At 41.0% G+C, this 19,821-nt stretch overlaps 1 protein-coding gene and 1 pseudogene across 4 annotated transcripts in view; both read right to left on the reverse strand.

Annotated features, from left to right (window-relative positions):
* MGAT4C (MGAT4 family member C) overlaps positions 1-19,821 on the reverse strand; it is a 698,999-nt gene that overhangs the window by 33,604 nt on the left and 645,574 nt on the right. Inside the window, exon 7 of one of the 4 annotated variants that reach the window (XM_090042645.1) lies at positions 11,734-11,780. The exons of the other annotated variants lie outside the window; for them this stretch is intronic. The gene's annotated coding sequence lies outside the window, so the exon portion shown is untranslated. The remainder of the gene's footprint in view (positions 1-11,733; positions 11,781-19,821) is intronic. 4 annotated transcript variants of the gene reach the window in all.
* LOC149865901 (transmembrane protein 45B pseudogene) lies at positions 19,161-19,819 on the reverse strand (annotated as a pseudogene).

Here is a 19,821-nt window from a genome sequence, read left to right on the forward strand (position 1 = left end):
CATTGAAACTATACTCCCGCCTCCTAGTTCCATTGATGCTGAATACCAGTGAAGTAAAATGCAAAAAATCAATGTCCTGTCTCTTGTAGCAGATCTGTGCTTAAAGGACCTAACGGGGTATGCAGAAGTGGGCACAAATTTGGACGATAATCAGCACAAAAGCTGTCTCAGAATTGTTCTAAGTACTACATTCACTCTCATTAGCAATTAAACCTCATAGTCAGCCTTGCTTGCTGCTAGAATTTGAGATTAGTGACCCCTGATGCACATCTTCATCTCCCTCCAGTCAGAAAAGGCCCAGTGGATATCAAATACCTAAAGCCTGTCTTTGTGACATGAAAAATACATGTTTCAGTGGGAACCAAATTCTGTCAGTATCTTTTTGTCAGTCATGGTAAACTCTGTAGCAACAATGAGATGGATGCAGTCAGGTTCAGTCTCCCTCCACAACTAGTTTCTGCCTCTTCTTAGATATAATGACAAATGGATTAAAGTACTAGTATCTGCCTTTATCTCCTTATCGCTCTATGTTTGGTGACATAGTGCCTAGTTCAATCTTCATTATGTGTCATACTTTCTTAAAGTGTTTATTATTGTTGTATCAACACTAAAATCCATCAAGTGAAACCTACAAACATCCCTGTAGTAGTACCTGTCTTTAAAATAATACTTAAAATTTAAACAAAAACACAAAGTTCCTTGTTAAGCCTGTGAATAGGTTTACATGGAAGCAGGAGTTTGTTCACTCATCATCTATTTCCAAAACCCCACTTCTTCTCTTCATATTGCATTGAACCACACAATGACCTTCTGTCCTACTTCAGTCTTCAAACTGTTCAGAACCTAAAAGCCTGCGACTCCAATGAAATTTTGCAATTTCATGTTAAGTTTTACTTGCTGTACTTAGGCTATATACAGACATCAAGGCGGGTTAGGGGGAGGTTATATGAAATTAAAAATGGCCACTTGATCTAAGGTAAATTGGGATGGAGGGGGGGTTGTCTGGATCAGGGGGGCAAGCAGGTGCTGTGGGGGGAGGGAGTAGAGGGTCCACAAGGGGATCAAGGAGGCAGGCAGCATCTGCAGGGAAGATCAGGGATCAGGAGAGAAACAGGATTAACAAGGGAATCAGGGAGGGGGCATGTGGGGTATGCAGGAGGGAATGTGGGGATTGGGAGGCTAGCAGGATCCACAGGAGGATTGGGGAGGTTGATATGATCCAGGAGGGTTCGGAAGGATCAGAGAGACTCATGGGGTCCATGAGGGACTTGTGGGGATGGCTACTAGGCCTGTGCAAAGTATTCACATTGGATTCAGAGGACAATGATTCGATTCAGAATCTTTTCTGAATTGATTCGGCTACTGAAGATTCACACAGCCCTTGGACCAGTGGCTATGTTTAGCCCCCTGACCCCTCTCACCCCCAGACAAACAATCCCCCTTCTAGACTAGTATAACTGTCCTGAACTTTTGTACAGTTCACGTTTAGATTGACTTAACTAGGGATCTACATGTAAGGTCTGCACCTGGGTGAACTTAAGGGTGACTGTAAACGTGCTGGGAGGCTGCCCTGATGCACTATAATTACTGTGCACCAGAGTGGACTCAGTCGAGTCTGCTGGAGCATGCTAATTAGAACACTCCAGCCATCATCCACATGTCATGTATCAGAATCAAATGAGCTTTAGTTAAAGCACCCCCGCCACTATTTTGAAGTGTGAGGATGCTAATACACAAGGCTCTGCAGGTACTTTAATTAGAGCAGCTCTTGGATCTGCTCTAATTAAAGTGTTTCCCCCACCCCTGGAGCATATGTAAAAATACCCTGAGTTAGATTGGGTGGCCACTTTTTTTATGTGATCTAACCTCTCCCTAGCTTCCCCAAACATCTGTATGTACCCTTCGAGGTTGAACAAACATGAAACTCATGTTCGTGGAACTAGTTCACTAGCATATGCAAACTAGTGAAAAAAATTATTGGAACATTGTAGCAGGCTAGTCTCACAGGGCTGGGCCTCAGTGCTGGTTGCCTGCCTGTTCAGGACTAAACTCCTGCCTTGCTTTCCTGCCATGCCTTGATGATAAAACAATAGGAATGATGTTACAAAGGTGGGAGACTTCAAATTGCTAGCCCTCCTGATGACAAGGGCTTTAGTACATGCTCCAACCTCTGCCTATACATGTCCCATGCCTCACAGTTGGCATCTAAGTTCTATCTAACATGTCTATATTCACATATCCAGTAATTTACATTGTCACATCCAGTAATTCTGCATTACCTCATTCACTATTCTGCATTCTTTCATTTAGGTAACTCTGTGTCGCATCCAGTAATTCTGCGCTCTCACATTCTGTATTTCTGTAGTATCTCTAAGTAATTCCTCATCAGGGCCACTTATTTCTACAGCCCCTTAACTGGTCCACTTCACACACCGGCCACCTCACTAGGCCACTCTACACTCTAGCCCTTCACTGGGCCGCTTCACTTGCTCAGAGTCTTGCACCCTGTGGGGCTCAAGTGGGCTCAGGTGTCCCTCACCAGGCTTTTCTGAACCTTTGTGCTTCCTTTGTGTTGTAACCTGCCTGTAGGTGGGGGATGGGGTTTTCAGGTGCCCCTCCTCGCCTTTCACCAGGGAGGTAACTGGCTTGGCATTTCTTGGAGACTCCCTCACCACAGGGAGTCCCAACAGGCCACCCTGCCCTAGCAGGTGCAGTTTTAGGTCATACCGAGGACCAGAAGCCTCCAGCCAACCCCCACAGCTCCTGTGCTTACCTCCAAGGTGTTTCTGAGCAGTCGCTCAGCCGGTGTTGTCTCCCCCAACAGACTGCTGCTTTCTCCTTTGAGGACCTGGGCTAAAATGGAGGCTGCTCTGCTCCCTCAGCCTCCTGGAGTCCTGTGCTAGGCTTGATGAGGCTAGCACCCACCTGCCAGCTGCTCCACTGCCAACTTCAAACGTTAAAGTGGCAGGCACACAGGTGCTCTGCCACAAACATCTATGAACAAAACTAACTACTTTGAAATGTAATCAATGTTTCCTTCCTCAGTAAACCAACGGGCACTCAATAACAACAATATTAAAAATTCAACATGCCAATTCTTTAGGCCAATGACATATTTTTGGATGTCCTTACCAACTTTCTATGAATTAACTAACATAATCTAATAACATAATAATAGATATCTGCCTGTGTATCCACAGTGCCCACCTATTTGAATAAGCAGTAAAGCACACATACATACAGCTCTAATATTGCTCTAAAAGCTACAGCTGTATTCGGATGGTAAAAGTACAGTGACTAGTGTTTTGAAACATTATACCTATCAAGTATAAGAAAAAACATAACGCTCCTTGGAGCACTACAGAAAACACACTTAGCAGCTGCTATAGCTGTACTGCCAACAGACCCAGACATGATCTCCATGGGATACATTCAACTTATGGCTGATTCCTATGCACTAGTGTCACGGTGAGAAGATGGGACTCCCTGTGCTCCGTATCTCCACAATTTTATCAACAATGAGCAACCCACAATTTTACCAAATGCTTTAAATATGTACTGTCATAAATTCTGGTCATTTGTCATTTCAGGCATAAAATGGAGGAAACAGTTGCTATGTAGAATGGAAAAGCAAATTAACAAGAAAAGGCTAAATTTCCTGTAAGTAGAAGAAGCCACAGGTATTGGGATTTCTTTCACTTTTACTTCCTATTTCTTTGTCTTATAAATTTGCTTCTCGTACAAAGGAGTCAAAGAATAAAGCCATAACTCCTTTTTTCTCCTCTGCTCTGTTTTCTAACACCATTGTTTGATTGCAGCAAGCACAGTTTATCTGCATTAGCCTTGGTGGGCTTTTTTTTGGGGGATAAGGAACAAGCATTATTCTTTCAGCTTGTGTTTGTGATTTTTTAAAATTATTATTTGTTTCTGTGCAGTGGGAGTGGGGCGATAGTGCATCTTTAATTGCCCAAGATCTGATCAAAGGAAAATGTATACTCTGGAAATGTTGCTTCCCATTGGTACAACTAACTTAAAAAAATATATAGAATATAATCACCGATTGTTCAGTGCAGTTTACTCTGTTACATGGACTTTGTTACATGGACATGGGTTAGCTGCTGATTTTTTTTTATACCAATAACTTAGTAGCTGTAATGTCTGCTGTGAAACGTTGACATGGAATGATTTACTATTTTATGTGACACTTTCTAAAATATTTAGATTACAGTTAGATATTATCTTAAGGAGTGAGGTCTTTGTGTGCAGTTCCCACTAAGGTAAAATCTTCACATTCATCAGTGGGAGAAGAATCCTTCCTGGGATTCATTTTAGTCATGTTAATACAATATTTTGAAGTGCTACTTGAAAAGCTATGTAGATTGTTGCCTGCAGGCAGTAGAGCACATTCTGGCAAGTTTATGTTCCAGTAAGTAGCCTGGTTACATTTCATTGGCATGTCTACAGAAAGACAGATGATTACATATAAGTTAGAAGATTGTGCATGACCTATATTTCTATGTTCTCCATGAATATTTCAAATTGTCAGCTCTTGAAATTCATTCAGTATGAAGGTGAGAACTTGATTACCATTTACTGAATCTGTTAGGCCATATGAAGTCACAACAATTGTTGAAGAATTGCAAAGAAATATCTATTATTCAAAAATTTATATAATTATACATTACCATATTGTAATGATCAATCTTCTATATCTTTCATCCTTTATCCATTGAGGTTCTCATTTTCTTTGTTTTTTAAGGGAGTCAAATTTGGAAGAAGAACTTCCGTGAGATACAGTAAAATCACAGTTACCATACAGAACTCAGTCATATTGCTGATAAATTATTTTGATGGAAGATGTTACTGTGAACATTGATTGCCTCACTAATCAGCTAGGCAAAAATAGTCCATTGCACAGACCTCAGATAGATAGTGTGGCAGAAAAAGAAGTGTAAGTCTTCAGATTTTATGATGTGTCAAAACTGACATTTAGAAAAGCAAAAAACCCCCATTGAACATCTTATATTGACCACAGGTGTAGGGAGCTCTTTCAGTTCCCAGTGAAGAAATGGTTGTAGTGGTGGTGGGTAGAAATTATGCTGACCGCTGCAGGCAGATTGGTTGTGGGGGGTGGGGGAAATGGTAGAGGGGTGAGGAATAGCATCTTACTTGACCCTGCTCTCTGCACTCAGGAGGCAGCTGCTACAGCTAGCAGCATAGGTTTGTGTTGCTAAAGCTAAGGGACAGACTTGATGCATGCTGGTGCATCATCCTGGCAGAGTGGGCTTCCCAGGGGCTGCAGATGGTACCCCATTGACTCCCCCTCCTCTCCCCTCCGCTCCCCAGATATGCTTCTGAACACAAGGCTGTACCTCCCAGGACAAAGCCTCTGTGTAGGTGTGGGGCAGGAAGGGGCTGAGTCTGCTTGTCTCTTACTGTCAGCCTTCCCTTGCATTGCAAAGACACCCAGAGGGATAGGGCCTCCATCCCCTCTAAGTCAGGACCTGGGAATGGTACCCTGCTTTCCTTTCACAGTTATACCACTGAAAAATAGAGACTTCATATTCCTATTCTGCAGAAATATCCAGAAAAAAATGCCTGAAGAGTAAATCACAGACAGAAGGACTTGTGCAGTTCTCATATTTCAAATGTTTAATAAAAAAATGGGATTCTAATCAAGTTTGTCTTATATACAATATGGAGATAAAGGACCTTAGAGTACCCTCAGAGTATAAGGCTAGTATATCAAATTCAAAATATATTTCTGCCAAAAGTTATGGGGGGAAAATACACTCTGTCATATCTTTATAAAAGCGTATAAATAAATTTCATTAATCTTTTGCTTGAATAAATCATTTTCATTCAGAAGGGGTATCTGTCCCATTATTTAATCAGGTATTTGACAACACAAGATTTGGCACAGAAACTGAATTTCAAATAGTTGGGTTAAGATAAATGAGACATGGAATTAGCACAGATACTGTACAGCTAGTGCATATTTATAATATAATCTAGTGTCTGGACGGCAATTATAGAAATCAAAACAAAACTTTCTTTTCCCCCACCCTTTCAATGAGGAAATATTGATTACAAAATCTATAGGCCAGGCTTTTTTTCCTACTGTCAGTCAGTGTAGTCCCACTAAATTCAATGCAACAACATCATCACATATCACTGGAAACTCTTACTCTACTTCTATATAATGGGACCCAAAACTACATTTCCCATTTCCTAAAAGAGTGTTACAACCATAAGGCTCTGCAATAAGCTGGGTAAGGACCTTTTCATTCCTCCTGCTGAAGTTGGGACTTTGGCCCAAGAACAGGAATGGTGTGATCAGAAGGAAAGTAAGCAAAAAATAGTGTGACTTTGAGGCTCTGTGATGAGAGCACAGCCCTGCAGGACTTCTTTTTCTCCAGTCCCTGCTGCCAGAGTCTATATAATTTATGCATTATATAGACTACCTTCAGTTAAAACATCCCCACAGAAATGAAACTCATTTTTGTCCTGTAGGACCATGTAAGTGTGAACAGGGCTGGGTTAGAAACATCCTTTGGTGTGGCTGGTAAAATGAGTCTTTGGGTTACAACCTCTGAAATTCTACCATTGTCAGTAGGTTTCCATTTTGTGTAAAACTGGAACAACAGAAAACATCTCACCCATTGAAGCGGTGCCTAGATTCTTGGTTCCTTATTTTAGTTGTCTTTGGTTTATACCAGTTTTTAAGAGTATGGCTCTGATCCAGCATAGCAACTAAGCAAGCATTACACTTTTAGAACATGAATAGTCCTGTAAGCTTCAAAGGGAATCTCACTCATATGCTTAAAGTTAAACATAAGGTTTAAGTGCTGTGAGAGGGGTAGAGCCTATATTCACTAGAAAAAGAAATGGCCAGCAATGTTTATTTTTGGCATGAAAGGTGAAGTTTATCATTACATTTCTAGTCACTCTAAAACATCCCTCACATTATAGCCGATGGATTTATCTGGACCTAACCATCAATTCTGACAAACACATATATTCACAGTCAGCTGGGGGCTCTCAGATCCTCATTACTTTGTCAACATTAAAACACATTTTCCCCCAAACATGGCTCTCAACAAGGACTATTATCTATGCCAATTCCATCTTTCACACTGCCAATTTCATCTTTCTAACTTCATCTGCTTTTCCTATAGCATAATCAGAAACAAATAACTTAAAAAATTGAAACAGTCCAGTGTGGCCCCAGAAATGAAACCCAGGGAGAAACTATCCATGTCCAGGGAAAAACTGAGGAGAAAAATTGTCTACGATAACTTTTGGAAATAAATGAATAGAAATTATTGGAGGGTATCGGGGAAAAAAAAGACAGGTATCTTTATACGCAATAGTGCCCTGCCAAACCCCAGAACAAGTTAAGGTGCTTGAAACGGTATATCATGTTAGCTGTCTCTACTTCATCCTGAATACACACATCATTTCAGGAGCTGCTTGAAGACATTAAAAAACAAACAAACCCCAAAATACACTTTACTGGAAGAAGCATTGCACTACTTTGACCCAGCTCTGCAGTGTGTGTATAAATTGGGCACTTCAGTGGGGCTTTTTGGCACTTTTATCTCAAGCTGATTCAATCAGCTATTAGATAAAAGTACCCAAAAAGCCCCAATCTATATAGACATTGACTGAGCTGGGTCCAACTAATGTCCTGCCTCTTCTGGGCATGTGATGGGTTTGGTGTGGGATTGCGTGGGATTTAAAGTAAAGCATCATTTTGGGTTGTTTTTTTTTAATGTCTGCAAGCATCCAGGGATACTCTTCTTTCTCACCAAGTTCTGTAGCTCAGTCAGTAATACTGCAAAACTGGAGATTATGGCTTGGTCTAGCAGCAGCAGTATTCTCACTAATGAAAGAATAGTGCAAAAGTAAGAAAATATATAAAAGAGCGGTGGCATAGTGTAAGCCCACCCCTGATACTGAGTGTGGCCTGATTCTCTACTTTAGGGCTTTGCATTTGGTTACATATAAGGGCCCAACGTGGCTGGTAGGCCCCTGTAGGTGCCTCTGCCACTGCTGCAAACTGGGATAGAGCCCAGGAGGGGGCTATGCACTATCTGCACATTGAGGGGCAGGGGGTTGTGCACTACCTGTGCAGTCCACATGGCAGGGGGACTCAAGAGGGGTCATGTGGTTGAGATGGAGGGATTGGAGGGATCCACATGCACAATATATGACCCACAGCAGGTGGCCTCCAGTGGCACTGAAACTGGACAACTCTGCTCTTCTATGCTACTCCAGCTTTAAGGAGGTGAGTGGTAGCTCCTCTAAGGAATGAGCTACTGCACAAATTATTGGCAACAAATAAAAATCCAACAAATTTATCTTATCTTTCTGCTTAGATAAACTATGAAGTGAGTCATTCTGGATCATTTTCAGTGATGTTATTCACTCAGTAGTGAGTAAGCAGCTCTGGGTGCTCACTTAGAGGGCACAAAAAAGGCATCCATTGCTATTGCCACTTCAGCTGCCACAGCTAGCCCATGCCATGCTGCTGCCCCTCCCACAGCTCATGGTTGTTATACCTCTGACAAATAATCTCCATTATGTATTTGCTACCCAAGTTGCATTTGTTAGTGCTTTGTCAAGTGCATCATGTGAGGTCATTTTTTCCTCTGAGTGTATGCATATACAAGGACCTCTTCTTGAACATTAAAATCCACATTTTGCAAACATTTGTACTTGCTAAGATTGACTGTAACTAATATTCTGAGAAAACAAATACCTGAGTGTGACCATAGCTAAAGACTTTTTTTTTAAAGGATATTTATGGAGCATTTCTTAACATTAGTTTTATAGTTCTAGTCACAAGACTATAGGAAACATTCGCAAGAATAAGAGTTGTCTGAATTACCTTCAGGATTTCAGTCCGAGGCTTTCTTTTCAAGCTGAATCATTCTGCACTCTCATTATAAATTCCTTTAGTATGGTGCTTTCACCTTTATGAGACCAACCACTGGTTCCTCAAAGTAAATTCACAATTGCTTATGTGATATTCTTAGTGCAAGTGAATGAATAATCTTGTAGTTTCAGTACTCCCAACACAGCAGTAGGATGATTGGCTCTGTGAATTTAGCTGCCTCTTATATACACCAAACTGCAACCACATTTCCCACTAATGAAAACTAAACCAGCAGACAGGTGTCTCACTGTGACACTTAAAGTTTGCTATGACAGGGAGAACTCTTTGTAACAGTTTGTTTACTGTGAGTCTCTCATTAAGTTTCTCAACTGTCTCTCAACCAAAATGTCTAAATAGCATAAACAATTAGTTTGGATGGGAAAACACATGTGCCAATAGTGAAGGTCAATCCATCAGTAGAAGTGTCAGAAATAGTGTGTGTGTATGTGTGTGTGTGTATATGAGCAAGAAATTACATGAACTGTAATGACAGAAGCAAACTTTTACCAGGGCAATTCTGATGATAAAGTTAAGATTTGGTAATTAGTCCAGGAGAGAGAATACGAAAGGGACATATTATTCAGTTCAGTTAACTGACTGATCAGTCTGGTCCTGCTGGGTTAGTCTGCATTTTTCACTAGTTCTATAATGTTGGACTAAGCATCTGGCTACCGATGTTTGCCATTTGTGCATTTGTTAGGAGTGAAGAGAAGGAAAAAAAAATGTACTACGTTGTTTCAATAAGGCTGATGTTCTTCACTCTGAAAAGAATGGATATCCTAATGCCTACCTTACTAGATGCTTAGGTCATATCATTTAGACACAGCTCTGTTCACAGAGGACCCATTGTGCTCCTGAGATTATTTACAGTTTTCTGTGACTTTATAAAATAAATAGGTACCCCTTATTTTTTCATTAGACTTTCCCTGTAATAGGAAAATAAGACTGGAAGATGTTTCCTGGGCCACTGAATCCTGTCCACTTTTACAAAGCTAGCAATCTTGTGAGTCTCTTCTTTGCGTTATATCTTGTGGCTTAAAATGTCTATACATTTTTGTTAGCAAATGACAAGACACTGACTAGGAAATGTATTGTAAGAATGGCAGTTTGAAAGCATTGTGTGTTTTCACATGGGAGACGTGTCAAGGTAGGAGAATGTTTACAGATAAAATGTTAATTCTATTTCTGCTCAGATCAAGTTCTCACGTATGTCTGAGGAATAATTATGCCTTGTGAGGGAATATTCTAAGCTCCAGAATGGCTAACCTTTGAGGTTGAGTGCAAAACACAGTATCTCTATATGAAGGCAGGGGATTTTAGTCAGAAAAAATGAGGCACCCTCCATGTTTTCTCTACCATAGTAAATGTAACGTCTCAATTCAGATAATGAAAAATCAAAAAAAGCTTCACTTTGCTGTATCTGCTATTACATTATAGAGTCAGAGATTATCCACATGATTATTAGAGAACACTCTGAATTTGTTATTTAAAAAGCAAGGCAATGAGCACAAAGCAAACTACAAGCAATAATAAAAAGGGGAAAACAAAGAAGAATACAAAGTGGCCCTCAAACATAGGGCATGTATTTTATTATTTGGAAGATAATTTAGTTCTTTTGTATGGATGTTTGAAGGCTTACTTAGCAGAGCACAATGGAAATTGGCACATATAGATAGTCTGAAGGACACGTGAATTAACAGAGATAATTTTAGAGCCATTGACTATCCTCTTTGGCTAGGGACAGACATTACAGATAAACCGGTTTAAGTGATCAGAAACTGGTTTAAACCTGTAACAGAACAGACCTTTAGTGCACATAAACCAGTTTGAAAATTGCTGAAATCAGTTTGAGATAAACCTGGTTGAATATAGTATCAGACTTAACTGATTTGTGCCAAACTGGTTTATGCAATTTCTGCCCTAGACCCCTTCCTGGCTTAAGTTAAACCAGCCCCCAGCATCCCGACATGCTCTCTGGGCTAGGTCCTGTGCTCCACAGCATGGCTGGCCCTGCCCCTCTGCTCCCTGGGTGGAGCTCTGGCAGAAACTTACAGGCAGAGCAGGGCCTGCTTAGCTTCCCCTTGCCCCATCCCTCCCCACCTCCACTCACCGGTCAAACAGGGATTCTTTCCTCCTCTCTTCCACAGCATGGACATAGCCAGCATGTGGTATGCTAGCTAATGCTGAGAGGTGTCTGTGTTGGGCAGACAGGACAAAGGCAGACAGAATGGTGTCTGCTTAGGGCTTTTTGGAACTAATCTACATGTAGCTGGTAATGTCCCTCCAGTTTTTCCATGGAAAAATTTAGTTAACTAATGAGAGAAGCTTTTGTTTGGCTAATGGGCTGACAGATGCTGTGCAACTCCCTGCTGGCTCAGAGGACCAGCAACAGGGAGGGAACTCCTCCCTAATCAAAGTGTCCTGCCAGAGCCTAGCCACACACCCCCATCCCAGCTCAGCACCGTGGAAGGGACGGGAGGGTTGCTTTAGTGCTCCCTGGCTTCTAATGTGACCCAGCACAGGGATATGCATGCATTTTGGAATGAAAAGGGAATGTGCATCCACATCCAAATCAGTTCAAGCTTTGCAGGTTAGACTAACCTGAAAAGATTGAATTAATTCAGGCTCAGGCTTTTTGCATGTCTGTCCCTAGTCTCTGAGAACTTCTGGATGTCAAGTGAGGTCTAGAATGATTAGAAAATGGGAAGTATAATGTCCATATTTAAGAAAGGAAAGAAGGATTCAAGGAGTCTGGATCCAAAGAATAAGGTCAGTTAGTCTGACTTTGTTACCTGGAAAGATCATGAAGCATGTCCTCAAGGTTTATATTTTGAAGCACCTGGAAGGAGAACAGGTGATCAGGAACAGCCAACATGGATTCATCAAGAGCATGTCATGCCTGACTAACCTGATTTCCTTCTATAATAAAATGATAGGAACTGTGAATGTGATTTACCTTGACTTCAGCAAGGTTTTACCACATCTCTTGCAAAATTCTCAATAAAAAGCTAAAAAAAATGCAGAATAGATGAAAGCACTGGTAAGGTGGATGCATAACTGGTTGGATCATCATGCTTAATAAATAGTTATCAATGGCACAATGCCTAGTTAGGAGAAGGTATCTAGTAGGATTGCCCAGGGATCTGTTTTGGGTCATTGAGTAACATCTTCATTAATGATCCGAATGATGGATTTGAGTGGTTGCTTTGCAAATTTGCAGATGACATGAAATTGGATGGAGTTGCAGACATTCAAGAATGTAGGGCTAGCACTATGGTAATCTAGAGAAATGGTCCACAGTTAATCAGATGGAATTCAATAAAAACAAATACAAAGCGCATTTAGGGTGGAATAATTGCATGCATAAATATAGACTGGGGAATGGCTAGCTAAGTAGCAGTACCAACAAGAAGGGGCTGGAGTTTACAGTGAGTCATAAGCTGAATATTAATCAACAGTGTGCACTTGTTGCCAGAAAAGCCAACATCAGACTGGGTTGTATTAACAGATATGTCACTTACAAATTAAGGGAAACAGTTCTTTTGCTCTATTTGGTACTGGTAAGGCATTGGTCATCTAATTTTTGGCCCTACACATCAAGGAAGGTGTGGACAGATTGGAAAGCATCCAGCATAAAGCAACAAAAAATAATAAGCTTTGGGAACATGACTCATGATGAAAAGCTTAAAGAACTAAGGTCATTTTGTATGAAAAAAGAAGACTGGGGGGGATTTTATAGCAGCTATCAGATACCTGAAAGACAATTACAAAGAAGATGAGCAGACTTTTCTTTCTTTGTAGGAAAAATGGCTTCAAACCTCACCAGAAGAAATATAGGATGGAGATTAAATCCTTTCTACTTTTTAGGGTGGTCAAGCATTAAAACAGGCTACCTAGAGAAATTATGAAGTCTCTATCCCTGGGAATGTTCAGGGGCAGGTTAGACAGACACTCAACTAGGATGGTTTAGTTAGGGATGATCCTGCACTGAACAGAGGGCTACACTAGATGATCTCATTAAGTCCCTTCCAGCTGTACTATCCTATAATTCTACGATTTGCTGAAATGCTGAGTACAGGACTCCTAACTGCTGATGGAAGCTGAATTTTGAATGTGTAAATTGCTATATCATGCTAAGTACACTGAAAAATCAGGTCCTACATATCTCAAATTGGTGGATACATCTCTCTATACTTCAATTTACCACCTATAAAACTGGGATATGAAGATTACACAATGTTTTTGAAATATTCCAATAGTAGAATGGGTAGGTTCACTAAAAATGTCCTGGGGAAATTAATCTGTCTTTAGAATGTGGTCAGGATGATATAAATTAAATGAGATATGGGTCACAATTGAAAATAATAAGCATGACTTAATTAAGGTTGCCAAGATAACATTAATTCTGTCACTTCCCAACATTAGTGCATTTCACTCTGAAATTATAATTTTCATGGCTGTGTCCATGTGTGTGTAAATTTTTTTATACACACAATTATTTATTCATACATACATACATACCCACAAATAGAGGCAAGGATTTTTGTGGGTGAGATTTTTTACTGGACCAACTGGGTAGCTGGTAAGGCTGTTCAAAACATCACCATTTCATTTTGACTTCCATTTCGCTGTTTCAAAGGGACAGTGTTTCATTTTGAAGCACTGTTCCATTTTGTTTAATTCAACCTGTTTCATTGTTTTGACACTTTTCAACATTTTGCCAATAGACTATAATGAGGAATCATGAAAATGTCTATAACTCTGTCATTTCTTACCTGATTCAGATGAAAATTGCAGGAATGGTAGTCCCTTCTGAGAGTGTGAGATCTGCCAAGTTACAAGGAGATAGGTGCATGGAGTTCTGGGAAACTGCACCTCAAACTGTTCAAAGCAAAACTTATCATTTGCCGGAAGTGGCAGCATGCTGTCATCCCACATGCAGAGCTGGGAGCCTGCACCCCCTGGGAGGGCTGCAGGGCTGTGCTGGACTCTTTCGGGGGTTGCAGGCCTCTGTATCTGCATGTAGGATGACAGCAGGCTATTGCTGCCAGCTGGGGCCAGCTCCAGCACAGGGTTCTTCCCAGTGCAGCCCATACCTAGTGACGGGCAGATTCAGGTGCTGCTGCTGGCCCCAGACAGCAGTGGCAGCCTGCTGTCATCCCATGCACAGATCTGGAGGTCCTCTCCTCCCAGGAGGGCTGCAGGGCTGTGCCAGACTCTACCTGGGTGGCGCAGGCCCCCAGACCTGCATGTGGGATGACAGAAGGCTGCCACTGTTGGTTGGGGCCAGTGTCAGCACTGGGTTCTTCCCAGTGCACCCTATGCCGAGTGCCAGGCAGACTCAGGTGCTGCCACTGGCCCCAGTCAGGATGACAGCATGATGCCACTGCCATCTGGAGCAAGTAGCAACACTAGTCTTTGTGGCACTCAGCGCTTGCTGTGCTGAGCACCGGTCTCAGTCAGCAGCAGCAGTCCGCTGTCATCCTGCATGCAGATCTGGGGGCCTGCATCCCCTGGGAGGAGTCTGGCACAGCCCCGCAGCCCTCTGGGCGGGTACGGACCCCTGGAACTGCATTCAGGGTTTCAGCAGGCTGCTGCTGCTGCCAGTTGGGGAAACAGCCCAGAGCCGCCACTATCACCAGCTGACAGCGGCAGCCTGATAACATCTTGCATCATGTGGGAAAGAGCTGGGGGAAGTGATCAGAGAGCTGGGGGAAAGATCGGGGAGCTTGGGAAACCAACCAGGAACTGGATTCGGATTCCCAGGCTCCCGGTTTGATTCCCCAGCCCCCTGTTCAATTCCCCAGCTCTCTGATCATTTCCCTCAGCTCTTCCTGGGTGCACAGGTCCCCGGATATGCACGCTGGGTTTCAGCAGGATGCCGTTGCAGTTTCAGTAGCAGCCTGCTGAAACCCTGTGCACAGACTGGGGGCCTGCGCCTCCTGGGAGGAGCTGGGGAAGTGATCAGAGAGCTGGGGAATTGAACCAGGAGCTAGATGTCAATATCAGAGCAGTCCTTCTCCCCTCTTCCCCCTCCCTCTCCTTAGCTTCTGTTTAGTTGCAAGCCAAGCAACCCCAGCTTTGAAACTCGAAAAATTTTGAAACTTTCTAAATGTTTTGAGTTCCCTTGTTTCACTCTGAAGCTGTTTTAAAGCCTTTTGTTTTGCTTCAATTTCATTGTCTCAAGCTCAAAACATTTCGAAACAGATTTGAAATGAAGCACCTGGTGAAATTTTGCATAGCCCTAGCAGCTGGGAGTGACATAGACAATCTTCCAGGTACCATTGTACCTTTCTTGAGTTTCTTCCCAAAAAATTGTCTTTGCCTGAAAGCTATACAGCTGGTCCAATAAAAGATATTTCCCACAAAAATTCTTGGCTCTTGCTTTTTTCTGGACCATCACAGATACAACACTCTAACACTCATATTGCCCACACATACATTTGCGTGTGTTATATGTAAGGAGCGAGAATAAGAGACAAGAACACTGTCTCCGTACTGTAGGGTGCCAGTGATTATATATATTTTCTAGTGCTTGGATTGCTTTATATTTTTCTTAACAAATATTTTATGTGGGGACTTACCATCTAATTTCTTTCTGCTGCTTTACTTATAGTATTTATTTCCTAATTAGTTTTTCTTGCCAACACCTTTTTTGCAAGTTATGTACTTAAATTGTGTGAGTTAACTGTGTTGGATTAGTAATGGGTAATTTATGAAGAATCTTGGAGTGTAGCAATACTTTGTTTCCAGATTTAAACATAAACAGATTGTTATACGTTCTATCATACCATTGCACAGAAGAACATAGAAATAGCAAAAGCAAAATTAATCAAACTATTACAATGAAACAAAATTAATGAAACAAAATTAATGATCCTGAATTAAATATTTAGAAACAGTTGGAAAATAATGTTATTGTTTAATTATTTTAAGTTTCATCATTGTATCTGAAAGATACAAAGGACTGTTCTGTAATACACATCATGCATCAAATCTCACTAAGGTTTTATCTAACTGGAAAAATATAACCTGAATGAAAAAAAAAAGAAACAACACTTCTGAAAGATGCAAAATGTATACACTGAGATATTGAATTCTTAATACATACTACAATTTTTTCCATAACAATTAAAAACTAAAATATTTAACAAATTTCTCTGAGTATACTATTAGCTATTTGGTCAGATAGCTTGTAACAGTCTTGAAATGACTATCAAGTTCAGAATTTGAAGCCATATAGAGCATTGCATTAGTCATACAGTGATATAGTTTTAATTTAAGATAAACTTAACATTTTGAATAATACCTTTTCTTCCCTGTAATACAAATACTGATACTGCATATTTATAACTTTGGGCTATCACCTGTGAGTTGCAACTGTCTTTCATAGCTGTACAGTCAGGATATAAAATCAGAATACCGAGTCCTGCAGATGTGTCCATCTAGAAAACTCCCACTGATCCATCACAGCTACCTTATCATTGCCAATAAGTCTGAAACAACTACTTGTGAACTGTAGCAGTCTATTCATACAATTTCCTTTGGTCTACTCACACATCTTAGCATTGGCCCTTGATATCCTTCTTAGTACATACAAAAGCATAACCAGCAGCTGCACAAGAAATTCATCAAGTTCAATAATGAAAGTGAAAAAAAAATTATTGCATACAAGTGTCTGTCATTCCCTGGTCCTAAATAAGAGTGATCAGTCCTAGATCAGTCCTACACTATATATGCACTAATCATGGTGGGGGAAGAAAAAGGACTGGAGTAGAGGGAAGCATGACCCACTTCATCCCCCACAATCAGAAACCAAGCAAAGCTTTACAGCCTCTAGAGAAGTATGTCCCAACCTTTTCCTCAGCATGACCTCATTTATGACCCAATTTCTCAGCATGGTCCCTCACCCCCAACCCACATCCCCACACCCTCCCAGGTGCCCCTCACTCCTGATCCATAGCCCTCAGGCCCTGCTGGAGCACCTTAGTCCCAACCTACAGTCTCCAACATCCACTCAGGTGGCCCAGGGCCACGGTCCAGAGTCTCCTTTCCCACCCAGTAACACCCAAGCCCGGGCTGCCATCTATGGGAAGCAGCAGCCCCTATGGCTGGAGTGGAGCACAGAGCCTAGTTCCTTCTGCCACAGGCAGCACAGCTGGAGTGGAGCCCATGGTGGAGAGGATGAGGGCTGTCTGCTGTGGGCTTGGGGCTCCCCACCCTGCTGCCTTCTCCCAGGGGCCTCTGCAACCTAGTGAATGGGATCTGGTGCAGAAGGTCAAGGAAGGCTCAGTGTCACTGCAGGGAGCCCCATGCCGGCCATATTGTGGCACCCCCTGCAACCTCAAGCGACCCCATCTGCTGAGATGGCGAGTTGGGGTCCCAGTGTGGGAACCTCTGCTCTAAAGCACACATCCTCTCTATCAATGCAACTATCTTGTAAAGCTTCTTTTCTCTATTCTAACACTCCACTCAATTAGAAGACAAGAGGTATAAAGTCACAGGTCACTTTACTTGTTTTTACTTCTAGGCTTCCGATCTCATGTGAAGAACAGGGGTCTGCTGAGTAGCACAATACTGTGGGAGGGGAAGAAGAGATACTAGTCTGGCAAGCATACCTCACATTTTAAAAATAAAACTGTGCTTCAAAACATGTAAGGCTGTTAAAGAAACCCAAATCATAAAAAAAAAAAAATCCTTTCTTGACTTGAAAATATATATCCATTTTAATCGGAACTGACACATTTTTTTTTATATCATTTCTGATGGAGATCACAAAAAGACTTAGGTTAAGCTGAAGATGCTGTACTGATGAGACAATCCTATAGTTAGAGATACATTTAATTCCCCAAGCTTTCATCATTAATATTTTATGGCCCTCACTGATCTGCCCAGTCTTGAAGAAAATTTTATCTTTCATTTAAGCAAGCAGGGCAAAGTAATAGATTTTATCCCTATGAAGAATGAGGTAAAATGCAAAGTACAAAAGAGATATACAGCAAAGTACTCAGTTTCCTCTATGTTATTTGAAACAAAGACCTTTGAAAGTTGTGCTTATCTAAACAGCAAAGAACCCATTAGCATACAAAAGTACAGCTTAAATTGTATTAAAATGAAAAACACAGTGATTACAATTTATTATGTGTTTTTTTTTAATCTCTATATAAACACTGCATACCTCAGTGTCCTTCAGTAAAGTCCATTCTTTATGCTCTAGATTATGGCAGGAAATAACTATTATTTCAAGTTCAACTTATTAACAACACACTTGAATTACCTGCTTTTTTGGATGTCTACAGAATATCAGATATCCAATTATCTGCAGTATAGAAAAATATAATAATTGTTTTCTTATTTTTGCTGATTGATTTCAGTAATGTACTAGGAAATATTTACTTGGGCAAAGGTTTTTTTTTTTCCAGATATTGTACAAGATAAGTAATTTAAAAAATAGCACTTGTGATTCATGGAAATGTAGAACAGAAGTTAGCTACTGCTGTGTTTTACTATACCTATATTTGCTATGTTGATGTATACTGGAAATAACGTGTTATTGCCTGTGGCAAGGAGGATACAATGCAATTCTAAAGGAAAAATACCAGCATATCATCTACAAATTCATTAACAAAAGAAGTCATACAAAGCTGACCACAAGTTTCCCCTCAATCTTAGTTAAGTGGCATCAGAGACTGAGAAGCCCTCTGAATTTCCAACATCATCTTGGTTTTCCTTTTTGCTTAAAGGTATACCAGAACCTTAGTATTTCGACTAAAATCACTTCTGTTCTTGAGTGACTAAACAAGCATGTCCAGGAATACTTTCTTACTCTTTGGCTAACCAAGGAATTTGAACCTTTTCTTTGCAAAGATTATCTACTATACACAATTTGTGTTTTTCATCCCCTTCAAGAGACAATGCAGTTTGTTTGATCTATGAGCAAATGATGCAGGAGACCTGCAACTGGTTTGTCATACACAGCACCATATCTCCAAAATGGGAAAGTCTGCAGGTATCATAAGACACTAGTGTTTTGTATTCTTCATTGCCTCTTGAGGAAATATCAAACTCTCAGCAAGACATTGGCTCTGAATGAAATTTTCAAGCTTGTCTAAGGGGCTTGTATGTTCAAATGCTAAATTTCCAGGTGACCTTGAAAATCTGAACCCTAAGGCTGTACATCATAAGGGCTTACGAGGTTTTTCTTTGTGATCTTTCTTTCTCAACACCTTCGATGGATAGTGCAATTACAGATAACACAAATAAAACAATCAGGGCCTGATACTGAATGGATTCCCCAGCTGACAACAGTGTAGTTCACTGCAAGTATAAGAAAAGCAAAGGCATAATGCCAGCAACAGCACATTGTCAAGAACAACATATTATTGTGATCCATTTGGTTTCCTTCTGGGATCCCGTTTGGAGGATACAATACAAAGACAATCTGCCAGAACCAGCTGCCCTGCAGTATGCAGAGGCTTGTACGGAGCCTTATTGTTACGATGCTGCCATGGAAAAACACTTCCAGAAATATGCAAATGGATACACCAAAGATAGCCCCTAACAGTAACTGATGAACATGAAGATCCAATGTGGCTCTTCCATGTTTGTAGTAATAAAAGAGGAAACTTCTACCAAAACAGCTAATGAAAGCATCATCCTACCTATGGCCACTGGAAATGCATCAGTTCCATGAGCTACAATATCAACCAGCCCTGAGATGGAATAGAAGAGACACATGGTGACATGTTGCCAATTCATCAAGTGATCCCAGTGGTTTTCTTTATAATTATACAACTTCACACGAAGTCCATCAGGAACAAACTGCTCAGCAATCATACCAAGAATTCTTTTCCTGGGAAAATCCCTAAACCAAGACATTT

Source organism: Crocodylus siamensis, chromosome 4 (assembly GCF_052110815.1).
Source record: "Crocodylus siamensis isolate JL-2025a chromosome 4, ASM5211081v1, whole genome shotgun sequence".
Lineage (NCBI taxonomy): Eukaryota > Metazoa > Chordata > Crocodylia > Crocodylidae > Crocodylus > Crocodylus siamensis.